At 48.8% G+C, this 22,198-nt stretch overlaps 1 pseudogene across 1 annotated transcript; it reads left to right on the top strand.

Annotated features, from left to right (window-relative positions):
• The first annotated feature begins 8,778 nt into the window (after nt 1–8,778).
• Nucleotides 8,779–21,260, top strand: LOC309703690 (CST complex subunit CTC1-like; annotated as a pseudogene). Its single transcript, XR_014280839.1, has 25 exons — nt 8,779–9,107; nt 9,341–9,425; nt 9,810–9,909; nt 10,133–10,355; nt 10,948–11,177; nt 11,254–11,383; nt 11,453–11,763; nt 11,844–11,966; nt 12,053–12,282; nt 12,403–12,547; nt 12,621–12,823; nt 12,896–13,065; nt 13,156–13,270; nt 13,409–13,810; nt 13,916–14,005; nt 17,351–17,488; nt 18,522–18,568; nt 18,713–18,798; nt 18,970–19,105; nt 19,380–19,448; nt 19,522–19,684; nt 19,887–19,942; nt 20,049–20,205; nt 20,913–21,033; nt 21,101–21,260. The product of XR_014280839.1 is annotated as a CST complex subunit CTC1-like (transcript).
• The last annotated feature ends 938 nt before the right edge of the window (nt 21,261–22,198 follow it).

Below are 22,198 nucleotides of genomic sequence, written 5' to 3'. Positions count from 1 at the left end.
ATCAAAATTATAAAACTCAATAACACGCTAAACAGGAAGCAAAGTCCTCTGTGCGCGTCACAGCTCATTTGCATGTTCACACACCGTCTAAAAATAGCTCGCAGCGCTGCAGCTGCACGTCACACAGAGTCTCACGCAAAGCTCAGGCAAAACTTTATTACTTTATATTACAAAGACGTCTTATATTTACAACCACTGACAGGCCTGACAGATTCTGCACCTAACAAATTTCGACAAATTTAAAATAACGGGTCTCACCGAAGAAAGATGGCGGCGCGCACAGACGCAGCGGCCCGGAGCTCCTACACTTTTGCACTTTTGGTGGTACTGTGTATTATTTCACACAGTCTGGGGTTACTTCAATACAACAGAGATGATCTACTACAACTAAGCCGTGGAGATCTTCAACTAACATCCGAGTATCTCATCCCCCCGGAGATCGTTAAGCAACCCCCGGGCCTACCCGCAACAGCAAGCCGCAGGAGGAGACGTTGCGAGCAGAGGCAGAAAAGAGGCAGGCGGGGAGGCCTGTGGGCACGGCTAAAGACTAGTCCGTTTAAACCACCACTCCCGATCATATTCCTCTCCAACGCCCGTTCAATCCGTTACAAACTGGATGAAATACGACTGCAGATCGCCACTCGACGGACTTTTAATAACTGTTCGTGCATGATCTTCACTGAAACCTGGCTGGACAGCGCCATTCCCGATGCGGCTATTGATCTAGCAGGCCGCACCGCCTATCGAGCCGACAGGTCTGCGGACTCGGGTAAGAAGACTGGCGGGGGGCTGTGCATCTATATTAACAACTTTTGGTGCACGAACGTCACGGTAACGGAAAGACTGTGCAGTACAGAGGTAGAACTGTTGGTGTTAAAGTGCCGTCCATTCTATCTCCCTCGGGAATTTTCTGCCGTTTACATCTGCGCTGTTTACATTCCACCAGATGCTAATGCTAAGCTAGCGTTAGCACAATTGAGCAGCAGCATCAATAACAGCCTGGTAGCACACCCGGACAGTGTCTTTATTGCGGCTGGGGATTTTAACCACGCGGACCTGAAATCTGTACTTCACAATTTCCACCGTAATGTGAAGTGTGCTACCAGAGGAGATAGAACGTTGGACCAGGTGTACACCAACATGGCGAATGCATACAGAGCCCAGGCTTATCCCCACCTGGGTCTGTCAGACCATCTCTCCCTTCTGCTACACCCAATATACACACAAAAGATCAAGAGCACTGGGATTACAACCAAAACCGTGAGAACATGGCCGCAGGATGCTATTCCGATGCTTCAGGACTGTTTCCACTGCACAGACTGGGATGTATTCAAGGTGCAGGACACTGACAATCGTGTCGCATTGGACAGTTACACCTCCACTGTCTTGGACTACATCTGTTTCTGTGTGGACAATGTAACAACTTGGAAACGATTCCGTGTGTTCCCTAATAATCCACCCTGGATGACATACGGAGTTCAACAACTTATTCGAACAAGGAACAACGCTTTCAAATCTGGGGACCAGGAGGCATACAGTGCTGCCAGGGCCAACCTGAGAAGAGGCATCAAGACTGCCAAGCAGCAGCACAGGAGGCGTATCAAGGCCAGGTTTGAGAACAACACAAACCCAAGGCAGGTCTGGGAGGGCATCAGGGCTATCACGGACTACAAAAGAAGAACACCATCACCCTCAGCCGACAGTTCTACTCTGGCTGAGGATCTAAATCTCTTTTATGCCCGTTTTGATAGGGAGAACACCGACCCTGTCCTGTCCCCTCTCCCCTCAACCGATCCTGCTCCAGTCCTGAGCACTCATGAGCTGAGGCGTGTGTTCCGGAGCATTAACACCAGGAAGGCGGCCGGGCCAGATGGAGTGCTGGGCCGGGTGCTAAAAGACTGTGCTGCGGACCTGGCGGACGTCTTCACCTCTATATATAACACCTCGTTGTCCTGTTCACTGGTACCATCCTGTTTCAAAGCAGCAACCATCGTTCCCATCCCAAAACAGTCAAATGTCACATGTCTGAACGATTTCAGACCTGTGGCACTCACCCCCATTCCCGCCAAATGCCTGGAGAGACTGGTCATTAAACACATCAGAGCTGCTCTTCCACCATCCCTGGACTCGCACCAGTTTGCATACAGGGAGAACCGGTCAACCGAGGATGCGATCGCCACAGTGCTGCACACATTACTGAAGCACTTGGAACACAGGAACACCTATGCACGGCTCCTCTTTGTAGACTACAGCTCGGCTTTTAATACCACCCGGCCATATAAACTCCGTCCCAAACTCCACCAACTGGGACTTAACTCCTCTCTGTGCAACTGGATTGTGGACTTCCTCACTAACCGTAGACAGAGTGTCAGAGTGGGTAAGAACACCTCTTCCACCCTTGTGGTCAACACCGGTGCCCCTCAGGGGTGTGTTCTGAGCCCTCTGCTATACACTCTCTTCACCCATGACTGTATTTCCTCCTGCGCGTCCAATCTCATTGTTAAGTTTGCAGATGACACTACAGTGCTCGGACTTATATCCAACAATGATGAGACAAACTATAGGACAGAGGTGCAACAACTAGAGTCATGGTGCCACGACAATAACTTGGTCTTAAACACCAAAAAGACCAAGGAGATCATTGTAGATTTCCAGAAGAGGGGTCATAACAACCATCTGCCTCTCTTCATTGGCAGTGAGGCGGTGGAGAGGGTGAGCAGTTTTAAATTCTTGGGGGTAACTGTGACCGAGGACCTGTCCTGGGGCAACCATATCACCTCAGTTGCACGGAAGGCCCAACAGCGCCTCTACTACCTGAGGAGACTGCGGAGCGCACACATTCCCAGATCTCTGATGTTGAACTTCTACAACTGTGCCATCAGCAGCGTTCTGACGTATGGATTTCTAGTGTGGTTCCCCAGCTGCACCAAGGCCGATCAGCAAGCACTCCAGCGGGTGGTGAAAGAAGCTGGCAGAATTATTGGAACAAGTCTGCCAGAGATCAGTAATATCTTCCCCACTCGCTGTCTGAGGAGGGTGCACAGTATCCTGCGGGACCAACATCACCCTGCGCGCCACCTTTTCCATCTGCTGCCCTCAGGGAGAAGGTACAGGTCTATACAGGCCAGAACATCCAGACTGGCCAACAGCCTGTATCCACAAGCTGTGAGGCTCCTGAACTCTCTGCCCCCCTCTCACGGACAATAACCATATCCAACTTCTTAATAGCAATGAACTGGTCTGCATTGGTGCATCATATCTTTATTCTCTTCCCCCTCCTGCCCCCCCCCCCCCCTCTTTCTTAAATAGATAACTATCATATCTGATATCATATCTCACAGTACAATAATATTGAATGGGTTGCATTGTTGTATTTTGTCATGTTTCTCAGGTCTTTGTCTGAATTTCTACGAACATTATTGCTAAGGATTGTCTTATTGCATTGGAGTCACACTGGGTTAAATATGTACACTTGGGTTTTAAGGGGTATTTATTATTTTCTTCTTTTTTTGGGTTGTATGGAAGCCCCAAACGCAATTTCATTGTTCTTGACAATGACAATAAATACTACTACTAACAAAGTCTCACTTTTTTGTAATCAATTAACCAGTATCTGTTTCCTCCAGAACAGCCTATGGCCTGATTTCTAAAGAACCTAAACAATTTCGACAAATTTTACTATAACGGGTCTTACCGAAGAAAGATAACTTTTTTGTAATCAATTAACCAGTATCTGTTTCCTCCAGAACAGCCTATGGCCTGATTTCTAAAATCCCTAACTCAATTTAACTGTGTCCAAAAAAGCACATGACACCGTTTCCGACGGTGAGGAGACTCTAACTCCTAGCTTATTCTCGAGATGCCCTGTACCCCACAGATAAGCCAAACTGAACTAACCCTGTTCGCCGACAGGTCAAGACCGCGCGTCCACGGCCAGGAGGGAGCGTAACCTCCGGGCTATGTGCTTCTTAGCATCTTCCAGTGCCGTCCTATAATAATTTTCACCTACACAATTTGAAAAATTTAAGTTAACAGGTCTCACCGAAGAAAGTCTCACTTTTTTGCGGCCAATGCCAGCCTCTGTTACTTCTGGAACAGTTTCTGGTCTCATTTTCTAAAATATATCTAGCCAATTCCCTACCAAACTACCTGAGCCTTTAACTCAATATCCAGGGACTCAAACCCAACATTTCTTTCATACTTTTTCAACTTCATTTAATACTCTTAAGCAACTTTAACTGCATAACACACGGTGATTCTCATCAAAATCAAAACAGACACTCTACCAGTAATTTCAGTGAGTAGACTTTAATTTAGTCATATTGTCATGAATCGCTGTGCGGCAGGCAGGAGTTGGACCCAAAATGCAGGACTCACAGACTCAGGGAGGTGAACTCAAAACTCAGCTTTATTTGCTGGCAGGGAAAAAACAAACTAATCTAAACTGGGAACTTAGAGAACTCACAGAGAGACACACAGGGAGATCCACACAGCATGAGGGACGACGCGACACTGACTCAGAGAAACACAGGGTTTAAATACACTGGGGAGTAACGAGGGGAATGAGACACAGAAGGAGGGCACAGCTGGGAGAAATCAGGACTGACGAGACAAGCAAAGCAGGACACATTCACATAAGAAACGGACCTTCAAAGTAAAACAGGAAGGATCACACAGAGACGCGAACTTGACAGTGGAGACAGCAACTAAGAAACACAGAGACATAAACCATAAGGCAGAGGACTCTAAGAACCGAGAGACACAGAGGGGAACTCAAATATGCAGACACAGACTTACACAGAACAGAGGGGACACAGAGCAACATGAAGGGCAAGGGATCGAAACTAGAAACCATAGAATAACTCACACAAGTACAATAATACAAACATCACAAAGAACTAAAAACGCTGGGTCAGGAGACCCAGGACCGTGACACATATCCAATTTGGCACACTTTGGAAATAATTCAACAGGTAGTGCCTTACCTTTAGATAAGCCGGCTTTTGTCCACTCACATCAGACCACTGGCTCGTGCCTGTCCGTTCGACAACCTCGGACCGTCCAAACTTTTAAATTCCACCCCAATACCACAGGACGAGCCCCCAAACTGTTACGAGTTCAAAATTGGGGATGGAAACAAGAGAAAAAACCACAATAACAACACTGGTCCGGTCGGGTTGAGTCAAACGATGATTTTAATGATCACACGCGTGGGAGATGGACACTGATGCAGACAGCCTCAAAATCTCAAAATGGTGGAGCATTGCTCAAACTTTTATAGTCTCTGGTGCCTCCACCTTATCATAAAAAGCCTAAACATTCACATGCTTTCTCTCACACAGCGTCTAAGCTACGACCTTGGCTCCCTGTTTATCTGCTCCTGCTGCGATGGGGCAGAAAACTCCAGCATGTTCTCTTCTAATCAGACAAATAAGACAATAACTCTCTGTGTACAGTATTTCTTATAACTCAGCAGTATAATGCATCATAAAGCAATGTCATTCATTCACAACAAGTCAGCAGTTTAATGTAATGCAAATCAGTTTAACTAATGCAATTGTTATCAGCTTCTTCTAATTCAGGAGGAAAAATGCAAACTAAACTACATAATATTTCACAATCTTTAATTCGGGGCATAACATGGCATAAAATAACACTACAATCCAACACATGATAATATATTAAGTAATCCAAAGTATTCAGAATACGTTACTCTCATTGAGTAACGTAAGGGAATACGTTACAGAATACATTTTGGGGCATGTATTCTGTATTCTGTAACGGAATACATTTTAAAAGTAACCTTCCCAACACTGTTTGTAACAAACAATAGTTTCTAAACCCGTCACATTGGAGCGTTCCACTCATCAGGGGTGCCCGTTATCTCCAATGTTATTTATTCTGACTTTGGAACCTCTGGTTCAGTTTTAAAGTAGGTACTGCTCTGTGTCCAGTGTAGCGACATAGCTAGCTTTGCATCATACCGAGACACGCTACTGGTGCTATAAAGTGATGTGCAGAGTTTGTCTCTCTCTTTGTATTTGCAGTCCAAACAACATGGAGAAAAACATTGTGTACTGCCTGCTGTGCAACAAGCCCCAGCTGTTCATTTGGAATCACCTGAGCGGAGTGTGCCTGAAACACGGCACAGCACAGGAGAGGGAGCAAGAAGCTTCCAGAGCTAAAGCCTCCCAGAAGCTGTTTTCCAGGGAAGGTCGACTCTGGAGCTTCTCGGAGCTGCAGGAGTTTTGCAAGGACGCAACATCTTGCACCAAACTCTGCAGTCGTCTTCAGAGTCGTGGCTTTATCATCACAGACACTCCCCAAACCTGCCCAACACAGAGGTCTGATGAGCTTGTTGCCACTCTGGCCAGTCCAGCTGTGGCTCCGGTTGACTCGGTCCATCCCTGATGGAGTCTCCCATAAATCCTTTGGCTGGGCATTTGACTTGTCTTTATTTTTCCTTTGTTTGATGCTTTGCTTGGCTTTTGTTGTGTCTGACCTTTTCTGATTAAAAGGAAATTGAGCTCACAGGACACCATGTTGCCTCAGCTGATGCAGTCCTCTTTGCAATAATGTTTATTTCCAAAGGAATTTCTAGAAATTCAGAACAGTAAAATTCACAGAATGAATTAGAAGATAACTCTTATGTAGTTAAACTAAAATCCTCTGTGGGGGTTAGTATATAAACTCTTAACACCTAGTTAGCATGAATAAGTGTTGAATGATCAACTCCAGACAGATTTGGTATTTAACACTAAGTCAGAGTTAACGTTCCAACTCTCCAATAAGAGTTAAATTAACTTATAAAGACACTTTAAAAGAGCTGAAATCAAACCTGACAGTCTTCATTTGGACATGTTGGATTTGCTGTGTGGTAAGGCACCTGGGCCAGATGGCTTTCTGACTTTACAAAACCTTCCCAGAAGAAAGAATAATTCCACTTTTTAACATGTATGTAGAAGCATATCACACGGAGGCTCTCCACCCACTGTGAGACAGGCAGTGAGTACTGAGAAACCTGCTAAACCTGCAGAACACTCATCATTTAGAGTCTGACGGGGGTTGACACTAAAATACTTTAAATGTTTAGCATGAAGATCAGAGCCTTGGATCCCACATTTGATTCGCTTTGTACCAAAGCATCAAGGGTTTCACAATATAAGAAGGGTTCTCATATAATTCATGAGAGATGTGATGCTAACGATGCAGCTTTATTATCACTGGACGCTCGTCAGGCCTCGGACAGAATAGACTGGTCAGATTTATTTAACCTTCTCCCAAGATATGGATTTGGAAATCATTTTCTCAGATGGGTTCAACTTAACCCGTCACATTGGAGCGTTCCACTCATCAGGGGTGCCCGTTATCTCCAATGCTATTCATTCTGACTATGGAACCTCTGGTGATGACACTTACAATGAGAGCTGTACTATTTGGTTTCCAGTTAGGAGATCGAGAGCAGAGATTGGCCCTAGGCCCTAGACTGGCTGTCTGTTAGCCAAGTTGCAAAATTAATGCTACAAATGGAGCTATTTAGACGATTTTCTGGCTATAAATGATTCAAAATCCTCCTCTGTCCTATTCCTGAACAAGGATGAAGGGTTATGCAAAGTTTTTATATTGAGTCACGTCCTCTGCCTCCTCCAAAAGAATCCTTTCAGAAGTTAAACGATATCTTTAATTGGTTAATTTGGAATAACAAAGGTCCTAGATGAAGACTTGGCTTGTTGTACCTTACAATTCTCTGATCTTAAACTGTATCACTGGTCTGCACAGGTGCGCTCAGCCACGCTCTATTTTTCCACTGAGACACCTGCAGCCTGGATAAAAAGTGAACAAAAAACAGTGACAAACCTTCAGTTTGATCTGCATCTATGCTCTGCAAGCTCTCTCTCTCTCTCTCTCTCTCTCTCTCTCACTATATATATATATATATATATATATATATATATATATATATATATATATATATATATATATATATATAACACCCAGCACGCCCCTGAGGGCGGTTTATCCTTCAAGCTCGGGTCCTCTACCAGAGGCCTGGGAGCTTGAGGGTCCTGCGCAGTATCTTAGCTGTTCCCAGGACTGCGCTCTTCTGGACAGAGATCTCCGATGTTATTCCCGGGATCTGCTGGAGCCACTCGCCTAGCTTGGGAGTCACCGCACCTAGTGCTCCGATTACCACGGGGACCACCGTTACCTTCACCCTCCACATCCTCTCGAGCTCTTCTCTGAGCCCTTGGTATTTCTCCAGCTTCTCGTGTTCCTTCTTCCTGATATTGCTGTCATTGGGAACCGCTACATCGATCACTACGGCCGTCTTCTTCTGTTTGTCTACCACCACTATGTCCGGTTGGTTAGCCACCACCATTTTGTCCGTCTGTATCTGGAAGTCCCACAGGATCTTAGCTCGGTCATTCTCCACCACCCTTGGGGGCATCTCCCATTTTGACCTCGGGACTTCCAGGTTATACTCGGCACAGATGTTCCTGTACACTATGCCGGCCACTTGGTTATGGCGTTCCATGTATGCCTTGCCTGCTAGCATCTTGCACCCTGCTGTAATGTGCTGGATTGTCTCTGGGGCATCTTTACACAGCCTGCACCTGGGGTCTTGCCTGGTGGAGAATTCCTTTCCTGAGTTATTATCACATCTCCTAAACACATTTCCTCCACCTCAGAACGTTTCTAACAAGGAAAAGTGCTTAGGAAAGGAGGTAGGAGACCACTGAGTGTATGTGAACGTGAAGGGCTTTTATTGTGAAATGCAGGGTAGGGAAAAGTTGTTCCGCACATGCGCGGTAGAGATCCTGCGTGAGCAGAGACTAGTCAGTTTAATAAGTTTGATGATTTGTTTAAAATACAGAACAAAAGTAAACAAAGTAGGACGGTAGGGCATCATGGCGGCTTTATGAACGGTAAGAGGCGGGAACACGGGGGCGACGGTCAGAAGGAGGACATCAACAGGAGGAGGACCGGAAGCTGTTTGAAAGCCGTGAGCGGGAGTTTGTCAGCAGGGGGAGAAACCGGCACCCGGAGCGAAGACATGGACCCCCTGCTGGAGCTCCTGGACCTGGGTCAAGCCCAGCACCGAGGCGGTGAGTCCCAGACTGACCCTGTTTGCCCGAACTGAGCGATAAATAACAGTCTACGTACACGCACAGCCCTGCGTACGTAGACTGTCTGCGTCATGACGTAAGGCAGAGCAGCAGCCAATCGCTGTTTCGAGCTAATTCTATAGCAGAAATCCACACAGAAAAGAGAATATAAGGATGTGAGCCTGTTCTACATTTATTATTGTGACCTCCGACCCGCTGCTTTGTTTCTTTAGGAGTCCCTGTGGTTAAAGAACATCTTCACCTCCATCTCTGAACACCTGAGTCCTGTGGTGTGTAGCTCCGCCCCCTCCCAGACAGGTGAGTTCCTGTTTGTTTGAAACAGCTGGCTGATAAATCAGCTGTACTTTAAATCCTTAATGACGATGTCCATGTCTTTTATGAAACCAAATACTATTTAAACCATTATTTAAAAAGTGAAAGCAGGGCTCACCTGCCCTCACAGGTGTCATCAGAGCAGTCCAGTGTGTAGATGTGAGTGTGGTTCAAAGGTCAGAGCCATGAAGGTGACCGACTGTCAGTGAGGAACAGGGAGGACTAAGAGTCTGAGGATGAAGAGCAGCTGCTTCCTCAGGTGGTCCCACCTGTTCACACACCAGCTCTGGTGTCCACTTCAGGTGTTCTCAGTGGGCGGGGCTTCAGTTGTTTATGTTTGTGTTTACCCTTTAAACTTTGTTTTCCCAGGTAACCACGGTGACCTCAGCCTCTTCGATCTGAGCATGTGTGCGGTGCAGGCGATCCAGCAGCAGATGTGTGTGGCCCACAGCTTACCTGTCAGCTACAGGTAACGCCCGCTGACATCATCGCTGTAGCAGGTCACGGGCCAGGGAGGCGGAGCTCGGCGGTCTTTAACAGCACCTGGATCGGTACAATGCACGCACACAGACACACACACAGGGACAGCTTTATTCTTTAATGTGTGTGTGTGTGTGTGTGTGCTGCAGGTTGTCTGGTGGGTGTGGTGCAGTTCACCATGGCCTTACCGCTGTCCTCCCGTCTGTCCGCAGGCTGCTGTCCGTCTCCCAGCTCGTCTCCCAGCAGCACCTGGCCTGCGTCAGCAACCTGTTCTGGAGCACCAATCAGCAGAGAGCCTGGGCCAGGGAGGCGGAGCTCACCGTGCCGGGTCAGAGGGCGCTGCCGAGGGTCAACCTGCTGCTGATTGGCTGTCTGAGAGAAGGCCCTGACGGAGAGTACAGGCTGACGGACGCCAGCGGCAGCGTCATGTGTGAGGTAAGTCAGAGGGGGAGGAGCCTAACCTTAACCCATCGTCCATCAGCTGGTTAGTTCTCAGGAGCTTCTCTTCACAGCAGCGTCACTAAACGGGATCTGGTCAGAACTGATGGTAACGAGGTCACAACAAACTGCAGGTGTTCATGTGCAACGTGAATGAAATCTAATTCCTCTTTAATTCAGCTCATTCTCTGTGCAGGGACACAAGTGCTGATAGAGTCTGGTCATCACATGCTTTCCTGGAGGAACGCAGCCGATGGATCAGTAAAGTTTAATCTGATCTGATCTGATCTGATCTGATCTGATCTGATCTAATCTAATCTGATCTGATCTAATGTAATCTAATGTAATCTGATCTAATCTGATCTAATCTGATCTGATCTAATCTGATCTAATCTGATCTAATCTAATCTAATCTGATCTGATCTGATCTGATCTAATCTAATCTAATCTAATCTACTGCAGCTATAAAACAAACGGCATCACTGCAGATCAGAGCTGATGAAGCTGTCATCATCAGTACAGGCTTCCAGCATCCACCCAGGACACACTCCGCCACTCTCTCACCCGCGTCTCTCTCTCTCTCATCCAGTGCCTGTCTCTCTCGCCCCTGTGGCTCGATCGTCCCGTTTTCCTCCCTCACTGGAACTACATCCCCCACAATGCATCGGGCCAGGAAGAGGCCGCAGGCTTCTTGGAGCTGATTGGCTCCCCTGTCCTGTTGTGTCCTGGTGCTGAGCAGGGATTGGCTGCTGCTCCTGGAAGGGTGGAGCTAAGCGGAGCGGTGGGAGTCGGAGAGGCCGGCAGGCTGCTGAGGCACAGGTGGGTCACATGACCTCTGAACTGCAGTGGAGTTTCTGAGCAGTGTGTGTGTGACAGATGTGTGTGTGTGCTCCAGGGTCAAAGGTCAGCGGCTGAGCGTGTTCGGAGAGGTGGGCTCAGTCTGCCCTCTGCTGGCCGTGGCAGGAACGACCTTCTTTTGCTTCACGCTGACGGATGAGTCGCGCTCGCTGCCCGTGCTCGTACAGGTACCAGCTCTCTGAGGATGATGATGGTGAGGATGGACGATGAAGCTCAGTGTGTGTGTGTGTGTGCAGGACAGCAGCCGGCTCAGCTGGATCCAGCGTGTGTGTGTGTCGGGCAGAGCGTGTGTGTGACAGCTCTACGTGTGTGTGCGCTACGAGGCTGGAGAGGAAACAACATCCTGTGTGTGACGAAGCGCTCCGAGCTGCACGCCGACTACACGCACACACAGGAGCACACACAGGAACACACACAGGAACACACACACTCTGAGTCCCTGCTGTCACAGCCTGCTGAGGACGACTGTGAGGAGGCGGAGCATGAGGAGGTGGAGCTGGACCAATCAGCTGTGAGGATAAAGCAATCCAAAGTCATCAGCTACCAGGTGAGAGTGCTGTGAGCTCTGATTGGCTACCACAGGTTTGTACCTGTGTGCTGATTACTAAGCCTCCTCTGCTGTGATAGGGCACGGTGACTGAAGTTGTGAGTGAGGGGGCGGGGCTCTACGTGCTGGATGGGAAGGTGGGTCTGTGAGTGGCCTATCAGCCGGCGGCGAAGAGGAAGCTGAGGACGGGAGACAGAGTGGAGGTGAGTCACATGATGTGACATCATCATGTCCGTTTGTGTTCGTGGCAGCCACGACTAATAAAGTTTGATGGTTCCTCCTCCTGCAGTTGCATCACGCCCACTTCCTGTACCGGCCCTGCCCGGACTTCCCTCCCAGCATGCTTTGCACCTGCCTGCGCTCCAGCCTGAGGGTGACGGCCTTCAGCAGGGCGGGAGGCTCGCCACCCGACAACCGCTGCCCGGGAGATGGGGCGTTACCACGGTTACTGCTGCAGAGAAACACAGATGTGTCCGATTACCTGTGGACCTGTCACCTAAGCTCGCAGCTGGCACACAGGTGAGGCTCCACCCACCACCACCTGTCCACAGTCAGAGACAGCAGAGCCTAACCTTTGTCCTCCTGTCCTCCGCTGGCTCTGGCTTGTTTCCTGGTCCTGGTTCTGGTCTTGGTCCTCAGTCTGGTCCAAGGTGTGTGGAGGCAGCAGTGTGTGTGCTTGCTGTCCTGGAGGCTGATGGAGACTCTGAGCAGAGCTGGAGGACGAGGACGCAGAGACATCTACGCTGAGATGCTGGACGAGCCTCACACCTGTCCTGTGACGCAGGTAGGTCCCACACTCACCTGTCTTCCTTACAGGTGAGTGTGGAGCATGCTCAGTGTGCTCTGTGTCCTTGCAGTACAGCGTGTCCTCGGCGGTCCGGCAGTACCTCGGTGTGTCGGAGCTCCTGGAGTCCCTGCAGACTGGCTGCTGGTCTTCGTCCCCTCTGAGCTCTCTGCTGCCCCCTGATGGCTCCAACCTGACCTCCTCCCAGATCAACGGGTTCCTGTCCTGGTCTTGCAGGACTCTGTCCTCCGAGCCTCAGGGTGGAGACGCTGTCAGGTAAGGTGACAGCAGCTCCCACATGAAGTCATGTGATTACGTACCAATGGTTTTTGCCGGTTTGTGTGTCAGGCAGCGCCCCCTGCTGCTGGTCGGCGTGCTGGAGCTGCCGTCACAGACGTCTGAGTTCAAACACTCGATGCAGCTCAGAGACGCCGCGGGAGCTGCAGCCTGCGTGCTGACGGAGAGCAGCGAGGAGGAGGAGGGAGCGCAGAGGGCGGTCTTTAACAGCGCCTGGATCGGTACAATGCACGCACACAGACACACACACAGTGACACACAGCTTTATTCTTTAATGTGTGTGTGTGTGTGTGTGTGTGTGTGCGCTGCAGGTTGTCTGGTGGGTGTGGTGCAGTTCACCATGGTGACAGAGAGATTCCTCCAATCAGATTTCCCCTCCTACCAACACCTGGACCAGGACAGGTTCATCACACACAAACACTGCAGGTACACACACACACAACCTGCTGACTGCTCATTGGTCCACTCTCTGTGATGTAAGAGGGCGTCTGATTGGTTCAGGGTGTGAGCTTCCTTCCTGGTTGTAAACATTATGAGTTAAATAAAGCTGGGTTCAATTCACAGGGTTTACATGCAGTTCTCTCTGGACCACCTGCACATCCTGAGTCCATTTGTTGCCATGGAGACACACTTGAGACACAAGGGGGAGGAGCCAGGAGGGGATGTCACTGCCAGGAAGCAGTAGAAGAAGAAGAAGAGACTGCTGGGAGTAAGAGGAGGAGAAGAGAAGAAGAAGAAGCCAACTCCGGCAACCCCTGGCCCTGTGTCTCCATGGTGATCAGGGTGGAGCAGAAGGAGGGTGTGTCCTGGAGGAATACAGGGGCGGAGGCAGAGGATCAGGAGGCAGGGCTGAGACTGTGCTTCTCAGTGAAAGCTGCTGTGATTGGTCCAGTGGTCAGCTGGAGGCGGGACCCAAAGAATGAGCCAATGACAGAGAAAGAAAGTGAACAAAAGCAGGAGAGAAAGGTGAGAGACGCACCTGTGTGTGTTTACCTGAGCTCACCTGGATACACAGTTACGTGTGTGTGTGTGTGTGTGTGTGTGTGTGTGTGTGTGTCTGTGTGCGTGCAGGTGGTGCTGGTGTTCTCAGGTGTGTGTACGCGGTGGTTTCCTGTCCTCCAGCCTGGATGTTTCTACAGACTCATCGCCGCTAACACTCAGGTATCAACCCAGCTTTGATGATGTCACTAAGGGGCGTGGCCAGAGGTTGGCCTCATCGGTCTCTGCTCTCTAATATTAGTACACATGAACACGTTTTTCAGCTTTAACTGTAGTTGTTCACACACTGAGGTTAATTATGGAGTTCCACAGGGTTCAATGCTTGGACCAGTTCTGTTTACATTATACATGCTTCCCTTAGGCAGCATCATCAAAACACAGCTTACATTTTTACTGCTATGCAGATGACTCCCACCATTCCTTTTTTTTTTTTTTTCCTTTTCTTTTATTCTTTGGGGCTCCACAACGTTCCTCACATCCCACACATTTATTAGTGCAGGGTTACTGTACCACATAGTGCCTGCACTTACACTGTATGCTCATGCAAACACACACACACGTTTAGACCCAGACGCCTACGCCTGCTGTAAGCCTTATAGCCTTTTTAACTTCTTATGTACACCTCTTCCTCCCACTCTACTGTTATTAGCCTCACGCAATCACAATACCTGACTCCACCTCCTGGCATGTATATGAGTCAGAACAATATGCAACTCAGTTATTTTCACGGGCCGTAGTTAGGCCATGCGTACAGTTTCGCCACTGCAAAATCAAAGGAATCGAACTGGGAAAAGACACTAGTACAAAATAAGGAATTAGCATCTCCTAGCATGGTGAAGAAGCACATGGTGTGCTATGTTTTTAAACACAGTTGTAGGAGTTTTGCTTTTATTCTTGCAAAACCTATTCCCAAGTCCTGAGACTTATGTGTAGACTATGCTTTTTTTTAGTTTTATATGAGACATATGTGGCCTCAGGCTTATGAAATTAAATTTAAACTTCTAACTGGGAGTCTGTATTTCTTTCACCTGGTGCACCACTTTGTGCTTCAGAAACATTTTGCTTTTGGATGTTAGTCGTCCTTGCAGGCAGTGGGACAAGCAGGGTTTGTTGATATCTGCACGAAGCTATGAAATACAGGTCTTGTGTTCCACTTAGGTACTGCATTCACCCTGGTGATTTATTATATTTTTTTTTTTCTTTTTTCTTTTATTTTTTTTCCTTTTTTTCTTTCTTTTTTTGTGTCCCGTTTGGATCTATAGCCATCAGAATTGTTGTCTTGAGGCCAAGAAAGATGCCAAGCGGATTTATTTTACCAAGTGGATCATCATGGCCTTGCCATATTGGTCCATTTGATTGACCTTTATTATAATTATGAATTTATTTTATTTTCAGTTGCAAACGGGACAGACATAACTGTGGGATAGGACAGGGGGAAAGAATGAAAGAAAACCAAAGGGGAGAAAAGACGGTGAGAAGGGGGGGGAAGAGAGAAAAAAAAAAACACTCCTGGGTCACCTGTATGGAGAAAAAAAAAAACAGAGGAGACAGCAAACAACAAAGAGCAACATGATAATAGAAAAAAAGAAGCACCATCACAATAAACTAGCTAGGCATAGATATCAATAGTTACTAAATAATAAACGATATTGTGCAACACTCAAGATAGACAGTGCACAGTGTGCTTTGAGGCAGCAGCCAAGAAAGCTGTAGTCCGCGTCTGTGAATACCCATGTGTACACCTGTGTGCATACCTGTGTGGATCAGCATGCTTGCATTCCAAAGGTTTCTCCATGTAAAAATCTGCTAGGGAGTGTGGGGAGCCACAGCCCTGTCCTCTATGGTATCAAGCAGGTATGGAGGAGATCAAAACTCCAGGCATCCAGAGGCCCCCAGAACACAAGAGACCAAGGAAGACCCACAGAGGGGCAGCTGCGCCACTGTCCCAGTAAGAGCTAAGGAGAGTCCCAGATGAGGGCTCATTCAGCAGCCGCGGAGCAGAAGCCAGGGGGAGTTGCAGTGACGCGCCCGCGAGCTCCGCCGGCAGCCAGCTGTGCCTGAGTGACCGAGCCCCAGGCCGAGAGGCCGGGGGCACCCCACCTCCGAAATGGCCCGAGCGAGCCCCAATAAGCGGCCGCCAAGGAGTGAGCCGGTGTGTACCCGGACGCCCACCCCCAGATACAAAGAACCACCAACGCACCGACACCTGAGGGAGTCCACCACCGGCAGGGGAAGTGGTGGTGGGTGGAGATAGGCCTCCAAACCTTGGAAGGCCCGAGATGTCCCCAGAGAGGTGGCGTCTGATACCCAACCTGACATATAGACACAAACATACAGGCACACACAGACACAAACATCCATTCCCACCCTCATGCTCTCATGTGCACTTCACACTCAACCGACGTGGAGACAGACATAAAGAGACGCTGTACACACGATCACACTCCCCAAGCGTACTCTACAAACTGGGTCTAGGTACCCCCGCCCCTGGAGGGGGCAACCGCACCCAGACCCGGGTGGTGTTACCCTTTTCCCTGCGGTGGGGAGAGGCAGACCGCCCCGACTCCGCAGCAGCAGGGAGGCCCCACACCCCAGACCGCAGTCGGACGGCCAACTCCTCCTAGCCCCCCCCGCTCCAGCAGGCCGTAGAGAACGGGGGTGAGAGAAGACTCCAAACCTCCCTCCACCCGCTCATTGTAATGTTGATGTATGTGTGTTCTAAGGTGCAATTAAAACCCAGGAGGGCATGGAGCTACCTGCCAGAGAGCAGCAGGTAAGCGCATAGTCCCTCCTGTTAGCCCTCAATGTCTACGTGTATTTAAAATTGAGAGGTGGGCAACGATGCCAGGGGTGAAGTGTACACCCTGATGGTAACTTGGACTCCGTGTATTGTGCCCACCCCCAAGATCCTATATGTATGTGTAATGAGGGTGTGAGTAATGTGAATGTCTAAGTTGTGGGATAAAATTGAGGCAGAGGCAGCCAGAAGGGGACAGAAGGGGGGGGGGGGGGGGTAGCCTCCTCTGCACCCTGGTGACATACTCCTACTCCAAGGCCCTGCATGTGTGGGTGGTTGTGGTGGAGTGGGAGGAGGGAGGCAGCTGGAGATGGGGAGGGAAGGAAGGGAGGGGCAAGTGACCCCTCCCTGGGGCCAGCTCCCCCGCTGACCCCAGTAGGCACCCCCATACTCCGCGACCCGCCAGGGAAAAGGGGGCCCAGGCCCATCCAGACCGGGGCCCAGCGCAGCAGCGCCCCCCGGCCCCACAGAGCCCGGGACAGTCCACCCAACCCCACCACAGAGAAAACTGCACCCACCCCACCATCCACTCGTCTTCCAGACTACATGAGACAATAGACGCCCAGGCTGAGATCTTCCTCCACCTCTCCTGTATCTCCCCCTCCTGCAGAGAGTTCCTGAGGGGAGGAAAGCTCCCACCATTCCTGTTTGTGGGGAGTTGATCTCACCTGAATCCTTGCAGCTGATTGGCCCATGTATCTGTCAATCAGGATCCCAGTGTTCTGATTGGCTGTGGAGTTTCTGAGCGCAGTGGGGTGGATCTCCACGCTGAGTCGACCCTACAAGTCAGACGTGATTGGAGATTCCACACTCTGACACGCCCACTGCTGCTGCCCACCTGCAGACAGGTAACACTCGGTTTGCTCCCCGTCTTCCTCCAGGACCCTTAAACTTTTTTTTTAGAGATTGACAGACCATGTCACTTTCACGCATTGCATTGTGGGTACAAGTGGCAACAAAATCAAAACACTGCATCAAGCGCTAGTATTTCCAGCACTTTGGGGTCCTTCGGGACTAAGTAAACAATACAAATACAGGCCATTTACCGTTTATTTAGCTGTTGTTAAATATTTTATCTTCTGTACAGGCCAACACAATCTGTTTGTCGTTTCAGGTTGTAGTGTTACACAACATTTTCAGATCTAATAGAAAAACAATGAGTGTTTCGTAATTCATTCAATTCATTGTCTTTATTTATAACTGGCATCATTGTTTCATTCTATTATAGAATCTTACAAGAAAGAGGCAACATTGTAAAAATCCATCAGCTTTATTAGCTGCTTCGTGAAAAACAAATCAACAATGCAAAGAAAAAGAAGAAAAAAAACATTGCTAACAACAAACTGGAAAACAGTTATTCATCACTTGCTTGCTTCAGTACAACACTTGGGCACATATATGTAGACGTTTAGTGGCTGTTTTGATATCGCTCTCTCTCTTAACCAATCAGATCTGGCTGTGGTAGCAGCTTTAAACTCGGTATGACCCAGGCTGATAAAGGCGCCCAGTCTGGATCACATTCCTGCATTTTGTTTCTGGTTTTCCTACAAAACACAACAAACATTAGCCCGCAAAGCCACAGTGAACAAAGCAGCATAGCAACGAATTCAATTCAAATCAATATAAGACTTATTTGTAACCTACATCAACAATCATGTTATGATAAATTACGTAATAACTACAACAGAAGACTTAATAATACAACACAGTTAATAATACAGCAGCTTCTTGCCATTTTTGTCTTTGTTTTTATTACTGTGTGACTGTTTTCGTGTGAAAGCCTGCGTGCGCTAGCACCGCTTGCCACTCGTTCCCACAATCCTTTGTGGTTTTACCCCTGAATGACGTCATATTTTTAATGTCTCTTCTCTGTGTTTTCAGGCCGTCCCACCCACAGTCTTGTCTGTCTCAGAGGTCTTAGACTGCAGGTAAACTGCTCGTCCCTCACTGAGTCGCCCCCTGTGGCCATCCGAGGAACTGCAGCTGCAGCCTGCTTTAAACTCTTACTGGTGTGTGTGTGTGTGTGTGTGTGTGTGTGTGTGTGTGTGTGTGTGTGTGTGTGTGTGTTTCAGCTCAGAGCTGGTGTGTTTTCAGGGTGTGGTGTCTGAAAGGATCAGTGTGAACAACAGGACCGCCCACTCTGGACACACACGCTCAGGTACAAACACACAGGTGGTTTGTGTATCAGGCTTTTCTGCTGTGAAGTTGTAACATGGGGATCTATGGGGGCGACTCACTGCTGCCTCTGCTGGACACTAGAGGAACTGCAGGCATCAGTGCTTCAGGTATGAGTCTCAGGTCTGACTGTTCGCTGAATGTGTGTGTGCAGCTGTGCGTCTCACTCTTTGTGACCAAGCTGGGAGGAGTCTGCAGGTGTACCTGGACCTAAGCCACACCCCCTACCCACCTGGCCTGTTGCCGGGTAACACTCTGCTGTTGTCTGGTTTCCAGAGGAGGCTGTCCAGGTGAGACACACATAGACGGGCTTATAAAAGTTTGGACTCTTTGTTTGGACTCATTTCCAACAATGTCACCCCCAATAAAGTTCTGGATCATCTTGCATCAATAGGCTGCTGATTTTCTTTACTGGTTTCAGGTGTTACCAGCAAAATAGTTGTTTAATCATCTGGAATGTACCCAGATTTATTTATTTAGACAGAGATCTTGACCCCCAATGTTCAATACAAAGTCACGCCGATGGTTACGTACCTGTGCGGTTTACCTGTGTGTGTGTTTCAGGACAGGAAGTGTGTACTGCACGTACTTACCTGTCAGCTCCATAACTGTGGTCTCCCTGGGAGACACCAGGTAAGTTTACAGGTAAAGTCTGGTTCACGTGTTTGTCGTGCTGTTGTTTACTTGTTTGTTTGGTTTCTATCAGCTCGGCCCAGCCTCCTCCTCCTGCTCCCATCATGCACCTGGGTGAGTGGGCTCTGAGCAGCAAGCAGAGGTGCGCTGTGGGACAGGTCAAAGGTCACGTGGTGTGTTTCCTGTTCCTGCAACTGCAGTGGAGCTGCTCGCTGTGTGGCAGCGTGTACACACAGGTACTGCATAAAATACACACAGTGTGTACAGGATGTGTTTAGTGTCAGTTTCTCGGGTGCAGTGAAAGTACTCAGAGTGCTTCATGTGTTGTTAGCGTGTTGGTGGCGTGTTAGTGTTGGTGCAGTAAGTAAAGTGTCGTTTTGGAGGAAACTGCTCACGATTTCAGGTGTGTGTGTTTACCTGTTGCTCTCTCTCTCTCAGGGCTGCAGCAGCTCTCAGTGTCACTCGACCTCGTCAGTGTTTCAGTCCAAAGCAAAGTAAGAGCAGCTTCCTGTTGAGCTCACCTGCTGATACGTGTTAATCACCTGGATGAGTCAGGTGACAGTCACATGATCAAACCATGTCGCTCTGCTCTTCCATCAGGCTGGTGATCGATGACGGAACAGGTGAGGCTCACGTCTGGTTCTCAGCTGCTCTGGTTCGTGCTCTGCTGGGATTGGCTGATGCTCAGTGGGAGGGGCTTCAGAGAGCACTCAGGGTCAGAGGTCACATCAGAGTCTTCCCTCGTGGGCAGAGCCAGGTCAGTAGCACCTGTCAGGTGTACATGTTTACCTGTCACAGGTGAGTCACGTGCTCATCGTCGTCTTTAGACTTTATTTTGTCTTTAAAATTTAAGATGAGGCTTTAACTGTGAAAGGGCACATCCTGTTTGCATCCTGGTAACAGCTCCGTCTGCTCACACCTTACTGCTGAACTGGTTTGGGGGTGTGGCCACTTCCACCTTTAAAAGTCTGTAGGTGTGACGGACCCACGCTGGGCTCACGTGAACAGGAGGGAGGGGCCTTACAGCTGTGTGTTTCAGCGAGACTCAGGTCGTGCCCCTGACTCCACCCACTCGACCTGATGAAGCAGCAGGTGGTGTAGTTCTGAGGGTAATCAGGGCTGACTGTGAATGCCACACCTCCCACATGGAGGGTGGAGACCACAGGGGAGGGGCAGGACAGCGAGAGGCATTTAGGACTCGGGTCACACCAGGAGAACCCACAGGGCCCCTCCACCCACAGGTGGAGCTGTGTTAAAAGACCCTGCAGACTGAAACGTCCTGTGGTCAGAGGAGGTGAAACGAGAAGAAGATGCAGCTACAACCCAAAGAACAGCGTCCACACAGTGAAGCACGGTGTGGACGCTGTGGGGGGGCCACCACAGAGAGAAACAGGCGTCCTGCAGGACGTTTCCACAGGGCCGAGCCGTGAGTCTGCAGAGACATAACCTCTGTGTCTGTCTCAGGTGTGTGACGGGGACGCTGACGACTTCCTCCTCCACTTCCTGTTGTGTCTGTGCAGCAGTGATGTCATGATTCGGCCGCTCAGCCTCACCTGCAGGAAACACACCAACCAGAGACCAGAAGGTAACCCCACCCTCACCACCCTGACCAACCTGACTGCAACCTTCAGAGTCGTGTGTGTGTGTTTCAGAGGTGAGGAGGTTCACTCGAGGAGACAGAGAGTTCCTGACCAGACTGGCTCCTCCCCTTCAGCTCACCTGTCTGCACCTCCACCCTGACTGAGCTCCACCTGCTTCGTTCTGACTTCATCTGTTCTACGTGTTCGTACAAATAAAACTTTATAGTTCCTCCTCCTGTCACACGGTATCTCACCTTCACTGACCCTGACGCTGGTGATCAGGGTCAGAGGTCACACGAAGCTCTCTGGGTTTAACAGGTCATGTGACCCTTCTACAGGAAGTGATCCCTGTGAGTGGCGCCCACATCGGAGACGTTCTCAGATGGTGATTCATGAAACCTAATTGGTAAAACTAAACACTGAACGTGTTTCGGTTTGTTTACAGAGGTCAGACGGTGAAAGCTTCAGCCTGACCAGGAAACAATCAGTCCTCTTTAAATCACACTTACTTTAAATGAATTCCTCCTCACCTTCATGTGTTTTGTATTATTGCATCTTATACTGAAAGAGTTCATCCATCGACACATTTTAACCCTGCAACATTTCACCGTGTCAGTTTGTCATAAATTTTAGGATTTCAGTTCATCTTTCCAATAAAGCTGGCAGCTCTGAAACAGCTGTTCTCTCTGAGGCTGTTTTGCATGTAAATAAAAGTGAAATAATTAAATGTTCTGTGAACAGACCGTCCAGTGGAGCTCCTCAGGGCTCTGTGCTTTCACCACTTTGTTTTCTATGCTAATGAGTGTCAGAGCACGTCAGCATCAGTCCTTCAACATGGTCACAGCCTCTGATGAAGGTGTTCAAATGTGGCTTTTAATCCAGGTTTACACTTAAACAGTCTCCATGAAACGGGCCTCTGCCCTCATTCATCCTGGAGATCACTCGTCTAAACCAACCAACATAAAGAATGTGATGTTTTCAAAGCGAACACGCACACACAGTTGTTATGGATACGATTAAATGTAGGAGCGATGATTTGTGAAATCCTACATGTGTGTTCTAACATGCTTTAATGATGGCACGAGCTGACAATGAATAACATAAAGTTAATAGTTAATCTGCAACAAAACGTTTTCACCGCTTCAGTTTTTGGTCTTTTCCACATACGGT

Source organism: Aulonocara stuartgranti (genome assembly GCF_965226115.1).
Source record: "Aulonocara stuartgranti genome assembly, chromosome: 3".
NCBI lineage: Eukaryota > Metazoa > Chordata > Actinopteri > Cichliformes > Cichlidae > Aulonocara > Aulonocara stuartgranti.
The sequence above is the reverse complement of the archived record's forward strand: the minus strand, read 5'-3'. Positions and strand labels throughout refer to the sequence as shown.